Below are 18,862 nucleotides of genomic sequence, written 5' to 3'. Positions count from 1 at the left end.
CTTCTGCCATGCAAAACTAAAAGCAGTTACTACAGTTAAGCAAATGTACAATGCTCCCTTACCTCCAGACCTTTGTATACATAGTCTCTATGAAGAAATTCGTTCTGCTCAGATTTTTAATGAAATTAAGGTAAAATTGGTCTGTTACTTGGTGTATAGTTCTATGCATTTCAACTCGTATAGATTCATGTAACAACCACCATAATCAGGATACAAAACAGTTTCACCACCTCCAAACTCCTAGTGCTGTCATTTTAGAGTCACACCCTCCCCAAACCTCTAACCCCTGGAAAATCACTGATCTGTTCTCTGCCACACAGTTTTGTCTTTTCCAGAGTGCTGTACAAATGGAATCATGCAATAGCATACATTTTGATACTGGCTTCTTTTACTTGGCGTAATGCCTTTGAGATTAATCCAATTGTATGAATCGATAGTTTATTTCTTTTATTGCTGAGCAGAATTCCATTGTATGGATATACTACAGTTACTCGGTCATCTATTGAAGGACATTTGGATTGTCTCCACTTCGGGAATATTATGAATAAAGTTGCTATGAACTTTCATACACAAGCCTTTGTGTGAACATATGTGTGGTAGGCTGAGTAATGTTCCCCAAAGATGCTCACTTTCTAATCCCTGAAAATTAGAAATATTAATCACATTTGCAAAGCATATCTTGCCACAAGGTACTATTACCTTGTGGCAAGATATGCTTTGCAAATGTGCTTAAGTCAATGATCTTGAGATAGGAATATTATCCTGGATTAACCTGGTGGGCCATAAATACAATCACAAGTGTCCTTGTAAGAGGGAAGCAAGGGGAGATTTGCCCCAGAGAGAAGAGGAGAAGGCAATGTGACCACGGAGGCAGATGTTGGAATGATGTGGCTGTAAGCCAAAGAATACTAGCAGCCACCAGAACATGGAAGAAACAAGGGACAGATTCTCCCCTACAGCTTCCTGAGGGAATTCTGTCCTGCTTAACACCTTGATTTAAATCCAGTGAAACTGATTTCAGATTCCTGGCCTCCAGATCTGTGAGGGAATATATTCCTGTTGTATTGAGTTACTAAGTTTGTGGTAAATTTTTACAGCAGCCAGAGGAAACTAATACAATGTCTTCACTATTATAGGGTTAAATATCCAGGAGGCCAGTTCCTAGCTTTTATGGTAAATACGTGTTTAACTTTAAAAGAAAGTGCAAAACTATTTTTCAGAACGACTGTACAATTTTGCATCTCTATCAGCAATGTATGAGAGATCTAGTTGTTCTTCATGCTTGCAAGCACTTGATACTATAATTATTTTTCATCATATCCATTTAATAGGTGTGTGCTGATATTTCATTGTGATTTTAATTTGTCTTTCAGTAATGAAAAATGATGTTGAACATCTTTTCATGTGCTTGTTTGCCATCCATTTACCCTCTTGAGTGAAGTGTATATTCTAGTCTTTTGCCCATTTTCTAATTGGGTTGTTTGTTTTTTAACTGTTGCATTTTGAGAGTTTTTTATATAGTCTAGATACCAGTCCTTTGTTGGATATGTAGTATGCTTATCTTTTCATCCTTTTAATAGGGTCTTACACGAAGCAAACATTTTTAATTTTGATGAGGGCTAAATGATTATTTTTCTTCTATGGATCTTGCTTTTGGTGTCAAATCTAAAGTTTTCATCAGACCCCCCAAGACAAAGAATTTCTCCTTTGTTTTTCTTTTTAATGTTTTATAGTTTTACAGTTAGATCCACGATCCATTTTGGGTTAATTTTTGCATATGATATGAGGTTTAAGTTGAGGTTCATGTTTTGCCTGTGGTTGTCCAGTTGTTGCAGTACCACTTGTTGAAAAATATCCTTTCTCCTTCAAATAATTTTTGCATCTTTGTTATATCTCAGTCAGTCATACTTGTGAAGTCTATTCTGTCCTTTTGACTTACATGTCTATGCCTCCATCAATTCCACACAGTATTAATATGGATCATTATAGCTATATAGAAAGTCTTAAAATTCCTCTAACTTTATTCTTCTTTTTCAAAATTATTTTAGCTAATCTAGTTTCTTTGCCTTTCCTTATACATTTAAATAAACTTGTCTAAATAAACAAATAATCCTGCTGAGATTTTGATAAGAATTGCACTAAGCCTGTAGATAAAGTTTGAAAGTATTGACATTTTTACTATGTTGAGTCTTTCAATCCCAAACCACATGATTAATTTAGATCTTGTTTGATTTCCTTCATCTTCATTTGATAGTTTTCAGCATGAGGATCCTGTTTACTCCCTAATACCAGAACCAGACAAAGACATTGCAAGAAAGGAAAATATCAGTATCTTTCATAAACATAGATCCAAAAATCTTCAACAAAATATTCACAAGTGAAATTCAATAATGTATAAGAGAATTATATACCACAACCAAGTGAGATTTATTCCATGTATACAAGGCTGGTTCATCATTTGAAAATCAATTAATGTACATTGTGAAATGATTAGCATGATCATGTTAATTAATGCATTCATCACCTCACATAGTTAAGTCTTGGGTTTTTTGGGGTTTTTTTGTGGTGAGAATGCTTAAGATCTACTCTCAGCAAATTTCAAGTATATGATATTGTATTATTAATTATAGTCACCATGCTGTGTATTATAGTCACCAGAACTTATTCATCTTATAACTGAAAGTTTGTACCCTTTGACCTGCATCTCCACATTTCCCCTGCCCCTGGCAAATACCATTCTACTCTCTATTTCTATGATATTGGCTTCTTTTTAAAGTACCATATATATAAGATACAATACAGTATTTATCTTTCTTTGCCTGGCTTATTTCAGTTAGCATAAGGCCTTCAGGTTCATTCATGTTGCAAATGGCAGAACTTCCTTCTTTGTGGCTGAATAATATTCCGTTGTATATATGTGTATATATATATATATATATGTATATATATGTATATATGTATATCGTCACATTATACACTTTAAATATATAAAACTTTAAATTTATTCCTCAATAAAGCTGGAAAAAAGAAAATATAAATTAATGTAATCCATAACATCTATGGGATAAAGAAGAAAAATTATATGATCATATAAATTAATGCAGAAAAAGCATTTGACAAAATTCAATAGTCTTTCATGATAAAAACTCTCAGCAAACAAGGAATAGAGGGGAACTTCCTTAATCTGATAAAAGACATCTACAGAAAGCCTACAGCTAACATGATTATTTTTTTAATTGAGGTATAGTTGATCTACAATATTATATTAGTTTCAGGTATACAACATAGTGATTCAACGTTTTTATAGGTTATACTCCATTTAAACTTATAAAATATTGGCTATATTCCCTGTGCTGTACGATACATCCTTGTAGTTTATTTATTTTATACCTACTAGTTGGTACCTCTTAATCCCCTACCCCTATCTTGCCCCTCTCCCTTCCCTGTCCCCACTGGTACCTACCAGTGTGTTCTCTATATTTGTGAGCCTGTTTCTGTTTTGTTATATTCATTCTTTTATTTTATTTTTTAGATTCCACATATAAGTGGTAACATCGAGTATTTGTCTTTCTCTGTCTGACATTTCACTAAGCATAATATCCTATAGGTTCATCCATGTTGTTGTGAATGGCAAATTTTCATTCGTTTTTATGGCTGAGTAATATTCCATTGTGTGTGTATGTATGTGTATATATATATATATATACCACATCTTCTTTATCCATTTATCTGTTGATAGGCACTTGAGTTGCTTCCATATCTTGGCTATTGTAAATAGTGATGCTATGAACATGGGGGTGCATGTATCTTTTTGAATTAGTGTTTTTGTTTTTTTCTGGATATATACTCAGGAGTGGAATTGCTGGAGAACCAACTATAATAGGGAACACTCTATGGGTACGTAGGGTCATCTGTGCTTTCTGCTCATTTTTTTCTTTAAATCTAAAATTACTTTAAAAAATAAAGTCTATTAATTAAAAAATTCTTTATGTATTATTAGATTTCTCCATAAATATTTCATGTTGTTTGGGTGATCATGAATTGAATTTTGTTTTAAATTCTAGTTTCCAGTTGTTCATTGCCAGTATATAGAAATATGACTGATTTTTTCATGTTGATTTTATACCATGCAATTTTGCTAAACTTATTTGTTGTACAAGTTATTTTCTTCAGATTTCTTGGGATTTTTCTATGTAGACAATCAGTTTGATTATGAATAGGGACAGTTTTATTTCTTCCTTTCCAATCTGTATGTGCATGTGTGCACACACACACACAATCAGTTCTTAGCAGACTTTGCAGGAAGGTATATCTTTCATTAAATGACAAATATTCAAATGTTTGGAAGTTATTTGCATAATGTACTTTTGTCACTATGAATTACTTTCATATTTTTTAATGACAGTTTATGGCTACATCTAGAAAATAATGTCATCTTTGGTGAATGTCTACAATAATCCAAATACTTAAGACATCTATAAAAGCACTTTGTAATTATCTAGATAAAAATAATTTCTTTTGCTCATCTTCTGCAGACTTCCTGCAAAAGTATTCAGTGTAAACACAGTATCTGATAAATGCACCTCAGAAAGAATATTACTCAATCATTTTGAAATGGAATTAAAACTGTATAGTGATTGAACTGAATTGAAAAAACAAACAAGACACATTCTTACCTTGTTTTCATCATTTACATCAAAGGAAGCAATAGACCATCATCTAACAACTCTCAAGATACCAGTTACACTAAAAATTCTGCATCTGATTAGAGTTCCCAATATACTTCTAAATAGAGAACAATCATGAGGAAGAAAATATTCAAGTGATCAGTATTATTAAGAGTAAAACTTACACTACCCAGTAACCTGTGAGAGAGAATATGTAGAATGCTTTTGTTCTTGTTTTGAAATTATTTTATGGAGGCATATTTTGCATATCATATAATTTTCCCTTTTCATGTGTACAATTCAATGATTCTTTTGGCAAATTTACCAAGTTTGGTAAAATTACCTAAGCCCTCACCATTTATCAATTTTATAACATTTTTGTCACCCTAATATGAAACGTTATGCACATTCACAGTTAATCCCTGTGACTAGTCCCATTTTTTTCACCACCATACCAGGCAACCACTAACCTCCTTTCTATTTTTACCTTTGCTTTTATGTGGGTAGTTTATATAAATGGAATAAGAAAATCCGTGGTCTCCTGTGTCTGGCTTCTTTCACTAAGCTAATGTTTTTGAGGTGTAGTAGCATGTCTTCATCTCTTTTTATGGCAAAATAATGTTCCATTGGATGGATATACCACATTTGTTTATTCATTAATAAGGTGATGAACATTTGGGTTGTTTATACCTTTTGGTTATTATGAATAATTCTGCTATGAACATTTGTGTACAAGTTTTTGTGTGGACATATATTTTCACTTTTATTGGGTATATACTTAGGAGTGGAATTTCTGGGTCATATGTTAACACTATGTTTAACATTTTGAGGAACTGCCAACTTTTTTTCCAAAGAAACTGGGCAGTTTTACAATCCCACCAAAAATGTATGTCAGTTCCAATTTCTCCAACACTTGTTATTGTCTATCTTTTTGAGTATAGCCATCCTAGTGGGTGTGAAGGAGTGTCTTATTGTGTGATTTTTATTTACATTCCCCTAATGACTAAGTGTTGCTTGAGTATCTTTTCCTGTGCTTATTAGTCATTCATATACCTTTTTTGGTGAAATGTCTATTCAAATCTTTTGCCCATATTTTGATAGGATTGTTTGTTTATTTGTTACTAAGGTGTAAGATTCTTTTGTATGTTCTGGATACAAGTCCTTTATCAGGTATGTGTTTTGCAAATATTTTCTCCCTTTCTGTTGCTTATCTTTTTTAATTAAACCTTTTATTTTGAGATAATTACAGATTTATAGGCAGCTGTAACAATAATACAGAGATCCCACATACTCCTTACCCGTTATCCCAGTGGTAAGATCTTGCAGAACTATAGTACATTATCACAAACCAGAATACTAACATTGATGAAGTCATATAACAGAATGTTTCTATTACCACAAAGGTAGAGCCACACCCATTTTCTTCCTACTCTGCTCCTTCCTTAACCCCTGTTAACCAGTAATCTGTTAATTTGTTGAATATTTTCCTTCTTTTATTGTATATACTTAAAAACAACACTTTCAAATTAAGATCATTTCCAAGAAGTTTGGAATACCCCTTTCAATATTACTATTGTTGCCAAAGTTTTTGAAACCCCCCCAAATTTATTTTTAAACATTTTTAATGAAATTATTACTTTTTTGTTTTGATTTGTTTTTGTTTTTCATAGACCAGATGCCGCCATATGGCATCAATATGTTCAACTTCAGTATCAGAGACAAAATGAAATGGCTGCCAGATTTCCCTAGAGTCCTCGTATCATAAAAGAAATGGTTTGTGAATCCAGGAGACAGCATTATGACAGGTCCTCCAAGATGGTTTAGATCAGTAATTCAGGGTAGCCAACTGAAACAGAAAGGACATTAGGTGATATCTGCCCTATAGGATAGCCATCCCACTCAAATGCCTCAAAAGGTTGGGGGTTGATGGTGTTAAAACTATTTTTCTTCAGTGGTCTACTCCAGTATCAATTCAGTTTTAGAATATCCCTTTTCCAGGAGTACCTATAGGTATAGGCTTCCATTAGTCAAAGAAGTTTCACTTGTAAATCTGACACTATGTATTTATATGAGAATTATAGGCTTCCGTTAGTCAAAGAAGTTTCACTTATAAATCTGACACTATGTATTTATATGAGAATTAATGCTAAACTTAGTTGAGTTACATCACTATAATTAACATGTATAAAGACAATTATTCATGTAATTGCAACCTTAAATTCATTATTTTTCACTTTTGCTCTCTTTTTTCTATGTTCCTAAGAAAATGGAAGTGACAATATTTATTAGTGTATGCTAGGTAATATACGACTTCAAGATCTGGATGGCTTAAAGCAAGAAAGGCTCATTCCTCACACAAAGTCTGCTGCTAAACATAACATTGAATGAAAAAAGGTAAAGTCAAACAAATATATACCAGAACTCAAAATCATGCAAAATTTGATGGTATGAATTTAGCAAAACATGCATATGGGGTGAGGAGATGGATATATTAATTACCTTGACTGCAGTAACCATTACACTAAGTATATCTATAACAAAATATCATGCTATACGCTTTATTTCTTAAATTTATTTTTTTTAATTCGTGATTAAATTGCTTTTTTAAACATCTCTATTGGAGTATAATTGCTTTGCAATGGTGTGTTAGTTTCTGCTTTATAACAAAGTGAATCAGATATACATATACATATATCCCCATATCTCCTCCCTCTTGTATCTCCCTCCCACTCTCCCTATCCCACCCCTCTAGGTGGTCACGAAGCACTGAGCTGATCTCCTTGTGCTATGCGCCTGCTTCCCACTAGCTATTTTACATTTGGTAGTATATATAAGTCCATGCCACTCTCTTACTTCATCCCAGCTTACCCTTCCCCCTCCCCGTATCTTCAAGTCCATTCTCTATGTCTGCATCTTTATTCCTGTCCTGCCCCTAGGTTCTTCAGAACCATTTTTTTTTAAGATTCCATATGTGTGTGTTAGCATACGGTATTTATTTTTCCCTTTCTGACTTACTTCACTCTGTATGACAGTCTCTAGGTCCATCCACCTCACTACAAATAATTCAATTTCGTTTCTTTTTATGGCTGAGTAATATTCCATTGTATATATGTGCCACATCTTCTTTATCCATTCCTCTGTTGATGGACACTTAGGTTGCTTCCATGTCCTGGCTATTGTAAATAGAGCTGCAGTGAACATTGTGGTACGTGACTCTTTTTGAATTATGGTTTTCTCAGGGTATATGCCCAGTAGTGGGATTGCTGTGTCATATGGTAGTTCTATTTGTAATTTTTTAAGGAACCTCCATACTGTTCTCCATAGTGGCTGTATCAATTTACTTTCCCACCAACAGTGCAAGAGGGTTCCCTTTTCTCCACACCCTCTCCAGCATTTATTGTTTGTAGATTTTTTGATGATGACCATTCTGACTGGTGTGAGGTGATACCTCATTGTAGTTTTGATTTGCATTTCTCTAATGATTAGTGATGCTGAGCATCCTTTCACGTGTTTGTTGGCTATCTGTATGTCTTCTTTGGAGAAATGTCTATTTAGGTCTTCTGTCCATTTTTGCATTGGGTTGTTTCTTTTTTAGATATTGAGCTGCATGAGCTGCTTGTAAATTTTGGAGATTACTCCTTTGTCAGTTGCTTCATTTGCAAATATTTTCTCAATTTTTTATTAAAAATGTAATTTAAGATAGTGGTTATCTTTAAGATGGATAGTGACTACATAAGAGGTCATTATATTCCTTGTATCTTACATATACACATTGTGTATATTTTTTATATGTGTGAAATATTTCATGTTGTCCAAAATGGACATTATCAATGATAAACTTGAATTTTAAAAACATTTTTAGAGGGCCTGCTTAAGAGTAATAAGTAATGATATCTACAGCTAGTTTACAATACTTAACTGAGATACTAGTTTAACCCTAAATTTCCCTATTGTAAATCTTTTCATAAATTCTAAGGACAACATTTATACTTTAAAAAAATTATTTACTTTAGCTACGCTGTGTCTTAGTTGCGGCATGCAGGATATTCGTTGCAGCATGCGGGCTTCTTAGTTGTGGCATGCGGACTCTTAGTTGTGACATGCATGTGGGATCTAGTTCCCCGACCAGGGATTGAACCCAGGCCCCCTGCATTGGGAGCGCAGAGTCTTAACCACTGGACTACCAGGGAAGTCCCAACATTTATACTTTTGCATGACATAAAAGAGACAGTATATGCTTGTAGTTAATAACATAGACAAGAGGCAAAATGCCCCGGATTTGATTCAAGTTAAATAAAGCATACATACCAACAAAATAAATGAAACTGGAAGACTGGAAGGTGTGAGGCCTTGGTCCATTCTAAATGTTAACTGACATATTAGTCTATGAGCTTCATTGGAAGGAAAAACATTGATTTCCTTTGAGATGTGATTCTATATGGAACTGCTTGACCAATAACAATCACAGAGGATTCCAGAGAGTGGCATCAACTCTGCATTTTTACTTTCAGAGCAGTCTAGCATAAATGCAAAGTCATGATATACATCCAGGGGTATATAGATTTATTGGGAAAGTTTTCAAACCTGATAGTTTTCCCTTTAAAACCAATCTGCAAGTTTTCCCTTTAAAACCAATTTACAAGAAAACAGAAAGGTGAAAGATTTTGTAATGTCTTCTAGACTGGGATCTTCCTGAGGTCAGAGGACTATTTTCTACCTCAGACTAACAGAGTAAGGTACACAGTAGATGCTCAGCAAATGTTTGTAAAATGGCATTAAATTGATCCAAATTAAGACCAATATTTTTAAGTATCTCCACATGTCAGTTTTCTTTTATGCACATCTCTATATCAATATCTGAATCCATATCTAAAATATATATAAATTGATGATATAGATATTTATATAAATACATATCTATATCTATGTATAACTTTCTCTGGGTATGGGAGTTGGAAGAACATAGAAACACGTAAGCAGCCTGAGGTGGCTGACTCACAGGGGAATGACTAAAAATGACCAAAAAGCTATGATGTGGGCACTTAAACTATCTAACGTGAGGACACTTGCTCTCAGGAGTTATAAAACCTCCATAAGTCGTTTATGAAAAGAATTTAGGGAGCTAGCAAAGATGGCTCCATCAGAAATTAGTTTAAAGACTACAAGAAGTTAGGTTAGTTAGTTAAATGAAGTTAAATTAGTTAAAAGAAGTTCTTTTAAATCATTGCTCTATGACAGCCATATAGAATTATTAAATTCTGGTTTTGCTGAAAACAATGTAAAAGCTAAAATGTATACATGTATGATGGACTGATATGTGGAGTGATTAGAAAAGGATATAATAGAATAGCTAAAAAGACCTCAGAAATAATGAAACTAAGTTAGAAGGAGTAAAGTGGAATTTCATGAAGCTTAGTGACAAAATTGAAACAAGATACCTTTTCCACTATGACGTGTGGAAATACAGCCCCCCTTCCAAAATTGCAAAACAGAACCATACCTTGAAAGTCATAATCAGGAAAGACTATGGTTTAAACAACTGATCTGGGCAATAATAGTTGAAACGGAAACATAATTCATCAGTTTGCTAGATGTTATGCCCTTCTCTAGATAATAAACAACATTCTAGCTACCTAAAATATAAAATACAGAATGTTAGGGCTTTGAGAGCATCAACTCAAATTACCATATTTTACACGATTTTCTTTATAGGAGTTCACTGACTTGTCCTAGGGCATGCAATAAATGAACATAGCTGGGGCTAGGACCCTGGACTCTAAGTCCAGTGCTCCTCATTTTATGAGCTTTAAGTTTCTTTAGATTCTGTAAAATAGGATTGGAAAAGTCTGTTAGCAAGATTTTGAAGAAGGGTCAATTTGGCATAGGCCTCCCTGGCCATTTCTCTCAATACCTTCCTACAGGTACTCAGCATTCCCATTTTGTTCACAAGCTCAGTACGGCTGCAGTCCACGCAGCCCGATCCTTTATATTCCAGGGCTTTGTCATCTCACTCCCCAGGGTTGCCACAATTTGAATGTAAAAAAAATAAAGAAATTCCTAATAGTAGAATTTCAGGTCATAGGAAAAGGCTTGAAAAGGAAGAGGACGTTTACATATCTTCAAATCACAAGTAGTTTCATATGCAAATTTCTACTCCGGTGGCATACCCATCTCTGACTACATTTTTTTTTTTGCAATTCCAAAGGCAAAATTCAACTTAGTAGTTTTCCACAGATGCTAATGCAATCCCTAAGTGCAGAGTCTCAGACTGGATCACCAATGAACATTTGCAACTAGGTTATTTCAGACAACTTAATGACCTAACGGCTCAGCGATCAAATCAGTTGTTTGGCACCTGACCTTTAACTAGACAGAAATCTATATCCCTGACAAATCAGGCCTCCCTACAGTCTTCTATACGAAAAAGAAGAATAAAAAGACTCTAGAGCATGAGCCAGAATGAGATACCAGAACAAACTACCTTATAATTTAATAAAATATATAATCATCTTTTCTTTCTCACAAATACATCAGTATACCTACAGATTCAGTTTCAAACATAACAATCAAGCAACTACAACTGCATGAGGAAGGAAGGCTAAGACTTTTCTCCTCTTTATACTAAATATAGCTTAGTGAGGAACTGTTGCAGAATATGGATTAATCACACTCTTTGTTCCAGTAATAGTGTATGTTGATATTACTACTTTTCAGAACAGCAATTTTCTCCACCCCAAAAATCTAAAGAGAGAAATATTCTGGTGTCACTAAAACATATTGCCATGAGATAATTTTCCACCACATAGGTAAGTAGAGAACTCTTTCTGGTTATTAACAACGCTGCCTTTAAATGTTTTGTTTTGTTTTTTTTTAAATAAGCCATAGCCATGCTGATATTCAAGGTTAAGTGTATTTTTCATAATATGCAATTTTTTTTGAACAAAGTGTCCTTTATTTGTGACATACAAACACAACCAATGCAAAAAGAAATCACTTTTTCCCTCTGATTCCAGTGATAACAAGTTGCTAAAGAAAAAAATATATATCTATATCAAGAAGGAGTTTCTCTTCAAAGTTTCCTCTAAAAAACCCCCCCCAAAAACAGGAAGGGTTAAAAAGAACCATACACATGTCATATACACATATGACATCACTGAAAATAACCTGAAATAGGGTGGATACAACTAAAAAACAAATCTCAAAATTAACATCTTAACATGACCCAAACAAACAACAAACCAAAAAGCCTGGTACAAGAGGCCTGCTATGTTTCTTAAAACCAAGATGTTGGGGAAATGGAGAGACTGATGGTTGAGAACTGAATGGGCTCAACACCAACAACAGGGTGACCTGCGGGTCTCGGGCAGTGCCTCCCCACCCAGCCCGAGCCCCCAGCAGCTCTTGGGAAGTGGCAGAGGCGGCTGGACAAGCAGGGCCCAACACCAAGTGTCCATCTACCAATGGGGCTCGGCGTCAGGTGTCCATTGAGGGGAGACAATGCACACTTAACTCCCTTTATGTGGGATTTACGCTGGGGTCCCTTTTGGTCCCCTTTAGTAGGAGGTATCAGAAATTCATGATCTAAGACAATAAATATTTATCATTCTGTGTCCTTTTAAAGTTCTTTGATAGAATTGGTTAGTACAGGCCCTGAAACCTGTAAGCAATGGCTCACAGCGAGCATCCTAATTAGCACTAGGGTCCATGTGACCCTCGAAGTATCCTTGTTTCTCTTGGCATGGCCTACAAAATCATTCATGCATTTTTTTTACAATGACAGTGAAATACCTTTTCTTTTAAAAACTTCTTCCTCTCTCCTTCTCTGAAAGTAAACCTATGCTTTGAGAATTGTTTTTCTCACTCTTCAAACTTAAAGCACAACTAGCTTACCAAAGGGAGAACTCTGCTTTAGTTTCCATTTGAGTCCTGTATTTGGAGAAAGAGAAAAGAGACAATTCATCTTGTATCAATTCTGAATGAGGCTTGAGTCCCTTATTTACTAATTATCATTTAAGATATCAACAGGCGTGCTCTGTATTCGAAGGAATAGATGGCTCTCATAGAGTTTATCTTCCTGATGCTCTCCAATTGCCAGGCAAAGCAGTCTCTGGAATATTGAACAAGCTAATGGAGGTGCCACAGTGATGTGCTGTTGCAGTTAGGAGCAGAACATTAAGCACAGAGTTCTTTAAGAATTTGGTTGTAAGCATATATCCTCAATCCTAATAAAGAATAAAATTTCTCAATATCTCATTGCAATAGTTAATGGCATTAAATACCTCAAAAATAACATTGTAAAGTTGAGGACACAAAACATCACATAAAAAAATAAGGGGATGTGGTGATATTTCATTGTTTGTAGCCCAGCCGATGTGTCTCTTTCTACAGCAATTAAACTTTCTGGTTTTGGTGTGATTTTGACTTTCTAAATAGTGTGTGCATATTAAAATATGAGAATTCAATTATTATCATGTAATGCATTTAGTGTTCAGTCGATTGGATTATTTTCTGGTCTAAACTCTTAATTATAATATCTATCATAGAGAGAGAGAGAAAGAGAGCACATGCGCAAGTGGTGCTGTTCAGGACTGTAATTGAAAGTTAACAGGATGTTTCATTACTACCCAGATATGATCCAATTCCACCTATAATTTCACTAGGAGAAAAAATAGTGCTTTATGTTCTATTAATTCTGAATAATTTGTATTGTTTATAATATTTTTATAATACACAATTTAAAGGTAATTGTGTCAATTTCCATTTGATTTCAACACTGTCCAATCAGGTTGTGAGTAACAAGGAGCATTATGAAATAGCAATGCATTCTTGAATACACATGGAAACAGCACCACAAATCTGCCTGCCTATTACTTTCACTGAAGCTAATAATCAAAAGTGCCTCTTATAAAAAGTACTGCATATTATTGCTTCAGAGAATTCAGAGGATATCTCAGAGAACTGCTATGCATAACTGTTCATGGAGGTCAAAATAACTAATGTAGCATGGGATGTGTTGCCTAGGGGAAGGGAGGTTTTTTCTAATCTTTCAGAGGCCCACAAGTCCATAACCCAGCAGTATTACAGAGTTATAGGACAAACCCAAGGGGAGTTAGCTCAAGGAAGGGAAGAACTGACCTAGGCAATTATAAGATGTCACTAACATTGATCAGCTCTTTCACATACATTATTTCAGTGGTTTCCAACTACATTAGAATATTATTCAGCTGTTATAAAAGAAAATTGTAACAATGGATTAAAAATTGATTTCTTTCACATAAAGGTCCAGCTTGGTGGATCAGCCTAGTATGGGTGCTCCGCAACAATCAGTGGTCCAGGATCACAGTACGACTGCTCTACTTTCTCAACATAGTTTTCCTATTCATAACCCAAATAGCTGCTCCAGGTTCAGATGTAATTTTGGCATTCCAGCCAGCTGAAAAGGGATGATAAATAAAGAAGATGTCATTCTGTCTCTCTATCAGCATTCCTTGATGTTGCCTATTTCACATATGCTTACACCGCATTGGTCATAACTTAATGGCATTGCCACTCATAGTTGCACAGGAGGCCATGGAATATAGTCATTGTTCAGGCATCTATGTGGCTAACTAAAACTTATTTGATAATAAAAGAAGGTGAGAATGGATATTGGAAGCCAATTAGAAGTCCTTGTCACAGCAACAAGTGGTCTTTGGACCTCAAGTGACCACAGAGTTATGGCAAAGGAACCAAAACTTAATATGTATAACAAGTATTAACTGCAAATGGAGGAAATATCTCATAGATACATGTACTGTTATATAATAAAATATAAATATATTTTAAAGTGTTCTTTAATTTTGTACAGAATTTTTACCATTGCATATTCTCCCAGTCAGTAGATACTAATGTATACCTTCTTCATGTTGGGAAAAGGAAATTGAAGCTTACAGAGGTCAGATGAACTGTCCCCAAATTAGACAACCAACCAGTCAGTAAAGGATCTACAACTCTTACCTAGGTTTGTGTGAACCAAAACCTGATAATTCTCCACTATGTCTCATAATGTCTAAGCAAGCAATGCTGATAGTTTCTCACGAAGTTCAACAAAGATGGTGAAAAACAAAAAATGAACACTGAGCCATCTCACTTGTGTATCATCCTCTGTACGAGGCTAACTGAAAAGAATTTTGGGCAGTGTTTGTCATGCTTGGTCAAAGGAAGTGAGCGGGAAAGGGTAGGAGAGTAGGAAATGGGGACTCTAGTTAGAGCAGTTCGAACTTTGTTTTGTTTTTTTTAAACATCTTTATTGGAGTATAATTGCTTTACAATGGTGTGCTAGTTTCTGCTTTATAACAAAGTGAATCAGTTATACATATACATATGCTCCCATTTCTCTTCCTTCCTGCGTCTCCCTCCCTCCCGCCCTCCATATCCCACCCCTCTAGGTGGTCACAAAGCACCGAGCTGATCTCCCTGTGCTATGTGGCTGCTTCCCACTAGCTATCTATTTTATGTTTGGTAGTGTATATATGTCTATGCCACTCTCAGACTTTGTCACAGCTTACCCTTCCCCCTCCCCATATCCTCAAGTCCATTCTCTAGTAGGTCTGTGTCTTTATTCCTGTCTTATACCTAGGTTGTTCATGACATTTTTTTTCTTAGATTCCGTATATATGTGTTAGCATATGGTATTTGTCTTTCTCTTTCTGACTTACTTCACTCTGTGTGACAGACTCTAGGTCCATCCACCTCAGTACAAATAACTCAATTTCGTTTCTTTTTATGGTTGAGTAATATTCCATTGTATATATGTGCCACATCTTCTTTATCCATTCATCCGATGATGGAGACTTAGATTGTTCCATCTCCTGGCTCTTGTGAATAGAGCTGCAATGAACATTTTGGTACATGACACTTTTTGAATTATGGTTTTCTCAGGGTATATGCCAGCAGACGAGTTGCTGAGTCGAATGGTAGTTCTATTTTTAGTTTTTTAAGGAACCTCCATACTGTTCTCCATAGTGGCTGTACCAATTCACATTCCCACCAGCAGTGCAAGAGGGTTCCCTTTTCTCCACACGCTCTCCAGTATTTATTTTATTTATTTATTTTTACATCTTTATTGGAGTATAATTGCTTTACAATGGTGTGTTAGTTTCTGCTTTATAACAAAGTGACTCAGTTATACATATACATATGTTCCCATATCTCTTCCCTCTTGCATCTCCCTCCCTCCGACCCTCCCTATCCCACCCCTCTAGGTGGTCACAAAGCACCAAGCTGATCTCCCTGTGCTATGCGGCTGCTTCCCACAGCTATCTATTTTACGTTTGGTAGTGTATATATGTCCATGCCACTCTCTCACTTTGTCAGAGCTTACCCTTCCCCCTCCCCATATCCTCAAGTCCATTCTCTAGTAGGTCTGTGTCTTTATTCCTGTCTTACCCCTAGGTTCTTCATGATATATTTTTTTTCTTAGATTCCATAAATATGTGTTAGCATACGGTATTTGTCTTTCTCTTTCTGACTTATTTCACTCTGTATGACAGACTCTAGGTCCATCCACCTCATTACAAATAGCTCAATTTCGTTACTTTTTATGGCTGGGTAATATTCCATTGTATATATGTGCCACATCTTCTTTATCCATTCATCTGTTGATGGACACTTAGGTCAGCATGCTTTTTTATATCATAGAAGCTATGCAGAGACTACTAATGACTAAATATAATTTATCATTTTGAGTCTGCTCGAAGAAACTACATAGGTGTGTATATCTCATAATAAAGAGAATTATAGCATCTTATAAAATATATAAGGAAAATGAGATGAGGAATAAGTGAATATATTAATAGAAGCAGAAAATTAAGGTAGGAAAAATAAGAGGAAAACAAAATTTAAGATAGCATAGAGTAGAGAGTTCTGTACACTTAGTAGAGAGTACGTGCTAATTTTTCTGAGAGGATAAATACATAAGTGTATAAAAATATTTAAGCAGGTTTAAATTAGTCAACATTCTTATGTCAAGAAACAGAAAACTTAAAAATAAATGGCTCAATTAAACGTGTCAAGTTTAGCTGCAATTTAAAATATTCTATTTAAAATATATGCAGTACAATTTTACAAGTAATTATTTCAATTTGAGAAGGAAAATCCTGCTAAATACTTGAAGACCAAATATATTAGTGATACTTTCTGTTCATATTACTCTGAAACTTCTTGTCAGTGACAACCATAGGCTTAAAATGCTTTCTCTTCAGTGAAGCCATCTTTGGAGTTAGTCATTATTTTCACCACCTCTGTCACCTTGACTCCAACCTGATATTCCTCTTCTTTTGGTCCAGACCCTCAGATTTTAAAAGTAGCTTCAAGTTAAGGAAAGGTTATTTTTCCACAGTTCAGTTTTCTGAAAAACTTCCATCTCCCACTGAAATTCACAGTCCAGGAGTGAAGTGATCACATGCTAGAACTTCAGAGCCAATTGGAAAGTCATTATGAACACTCGCATTAGTCAATATTATTTATCACAAGCCTGTAACTGCACAGTCCTGGAAAAGGCGGCCTCTCTGTGCACACACGTAATTTTTAAAAAGGAGATGGCGATATGAACAGGGCTGAGGTTTGATCACCAAAACTCAGCACAATGAAAACAATAATGAATAATGGGCACTAGAATTCAAATTACCAGATGTTCTAAAGAGATGGGGTGCCAGTTTTCAATTCTGTTTTGAACACCACATTACAAAAGGACTATTTTTAAAAATAAAAGGATTAAGGGAAAAGAAAAAAAAAATATCAAAATTGTTGAACGACCCCGTTTGTTCCTGATAAAGTTCAATCACATCATCTTCCTCCATTCCCAGTTCTTTTGGAGTGTGATTATCAGCAGTTCTCTGATCTTCAAAGCGAAACCTGAATGAATTCATGGGAACTCCCTGTCTTTGACAGTATGATTCTTTGTTTCTTGAGATGTGTTGTCATTTTCACTTTGAAGTGAATCTCACTGCTATCCTGTCTGATGACTTTGAATTTAATATATTCTCCTTCCTTCTTATCCCCCAAGTCCTCAGTTGAAGGTTTTGCCTCCCTTCCAGTTGTACAAGGATTGTTCATTCTTCTGAAAGAGGGGGGATTCACATAAAGTCGAACACTCCTGATTGAGTGCAAATCCCAAGTAAATTCTTGATATTAACATTCAGATGGAGCACTCTGCTATAACAGGAAGCTTTCTGCAAATGTTCTGCAACTGCTCTACATACACGAAGTTTTCCTGTCCTTTTTCTCAAAGGTATCAGTCATCTTCATGTTAACACCCAGATGAAACGCTTTCTGTTGCTCTAGCAGTTTTGTTCTACTTTGTTTCTTTATTCTGAGTTCTCTCTTAACAACTGGAGAGCTACTGAACCAATCCCGCGTAAGAAATGGGAAGGTACAAGAAAGAGGCGACAGCTCTGCACACCCACACAGAAAAAGACTCAGAGCAGAGCAGAGGCAGCCCAGCCCCAGCTGCAATCCGAACGGAAGGCAGAGCTTTCTAGGTTCCCAGCAACACCAGACAATGTCTCCCTCCACCCCCGCCCCCACGTCCCCACTCCAAGACTATCTAAAGACTAAGAACCCAAAAGTGGAGTCCACCTGCTTTTCAGGGCCACGGAGGCTCCAGGGCAGGTATTCTCTCCCTTTACATAACTGGGGCCTAGGGCCCTGCTTCTGCAATGAGTCCTCTGAAGAGGAAGGCACACGGGTTCCCCATGGACCCTCTCGGGAAAGTGGAAGCTGGGCTCTGCACCTGGTCAGACATGGTGACGGTGGTTTCCCCCGGCCTTGGGTAGGCAGAACCTCGCTCCAGGGTTTATAAATCCTTCTCCCTTTCCCACAGCACAACACTGCAGGAGTTCTAACTTTGACCATCAAGAGTTTCTAGACACAGTCTAAGTCTGAGGGATTCAGGGAGTTCTTAAAAAAACAGCAGGTTCAAACAAGAAGAGCTATTGACCCTTAATCTAAGGGCTAGGGGTCTTGGTTCACTACTTGAAGGAGAAATTTTATGATTCCTGCTCAGCCTGAAGGTTAAAAAGTCAGAATAATATACTGGACATAATCATGCATTAGATTCAGACATACTCAGGTTTTAATCTTTAAGAAAGAGTTTAAATTTAAGTCCATTGGACTTCAAAGCTTTAATCTGTACTGCTCATCACCGAGGATATTTG

General features: G+C 35.7%; 1 pseudogene; it reads right to left on the bottom strand.

Moving 5' to 3' along the window:
• Positions 1–16,894: 16,894 nt before the first annotated feature.
• LOC117310335 (small ubiquitin-related modifier 1-like) lies at positions 16,895–18,450 on the bottom strand (annotated as a pseudogene).
• Positions 18,451–18,862: the final 412 nt, after the last annotated feature.

This window comes from Tursiops truncatus, chromosome X (genome assembly GCF_011762595.2).
Source record: "Tursiops truncatus isolate mTurTru1 chromosome X, mTurTru1.mat.Y, whole genome shotgun sequence".
Classification (NCBI taxonomy): Eukaryota; Metazoa; Chordata; class Mammalia; order Artiodactyla; family Delphinidae; genus Tursiops; species Tursiops truncatus.
This window is presented reverse-complemented; position numbering and strand designations above follow the sequence as displayed.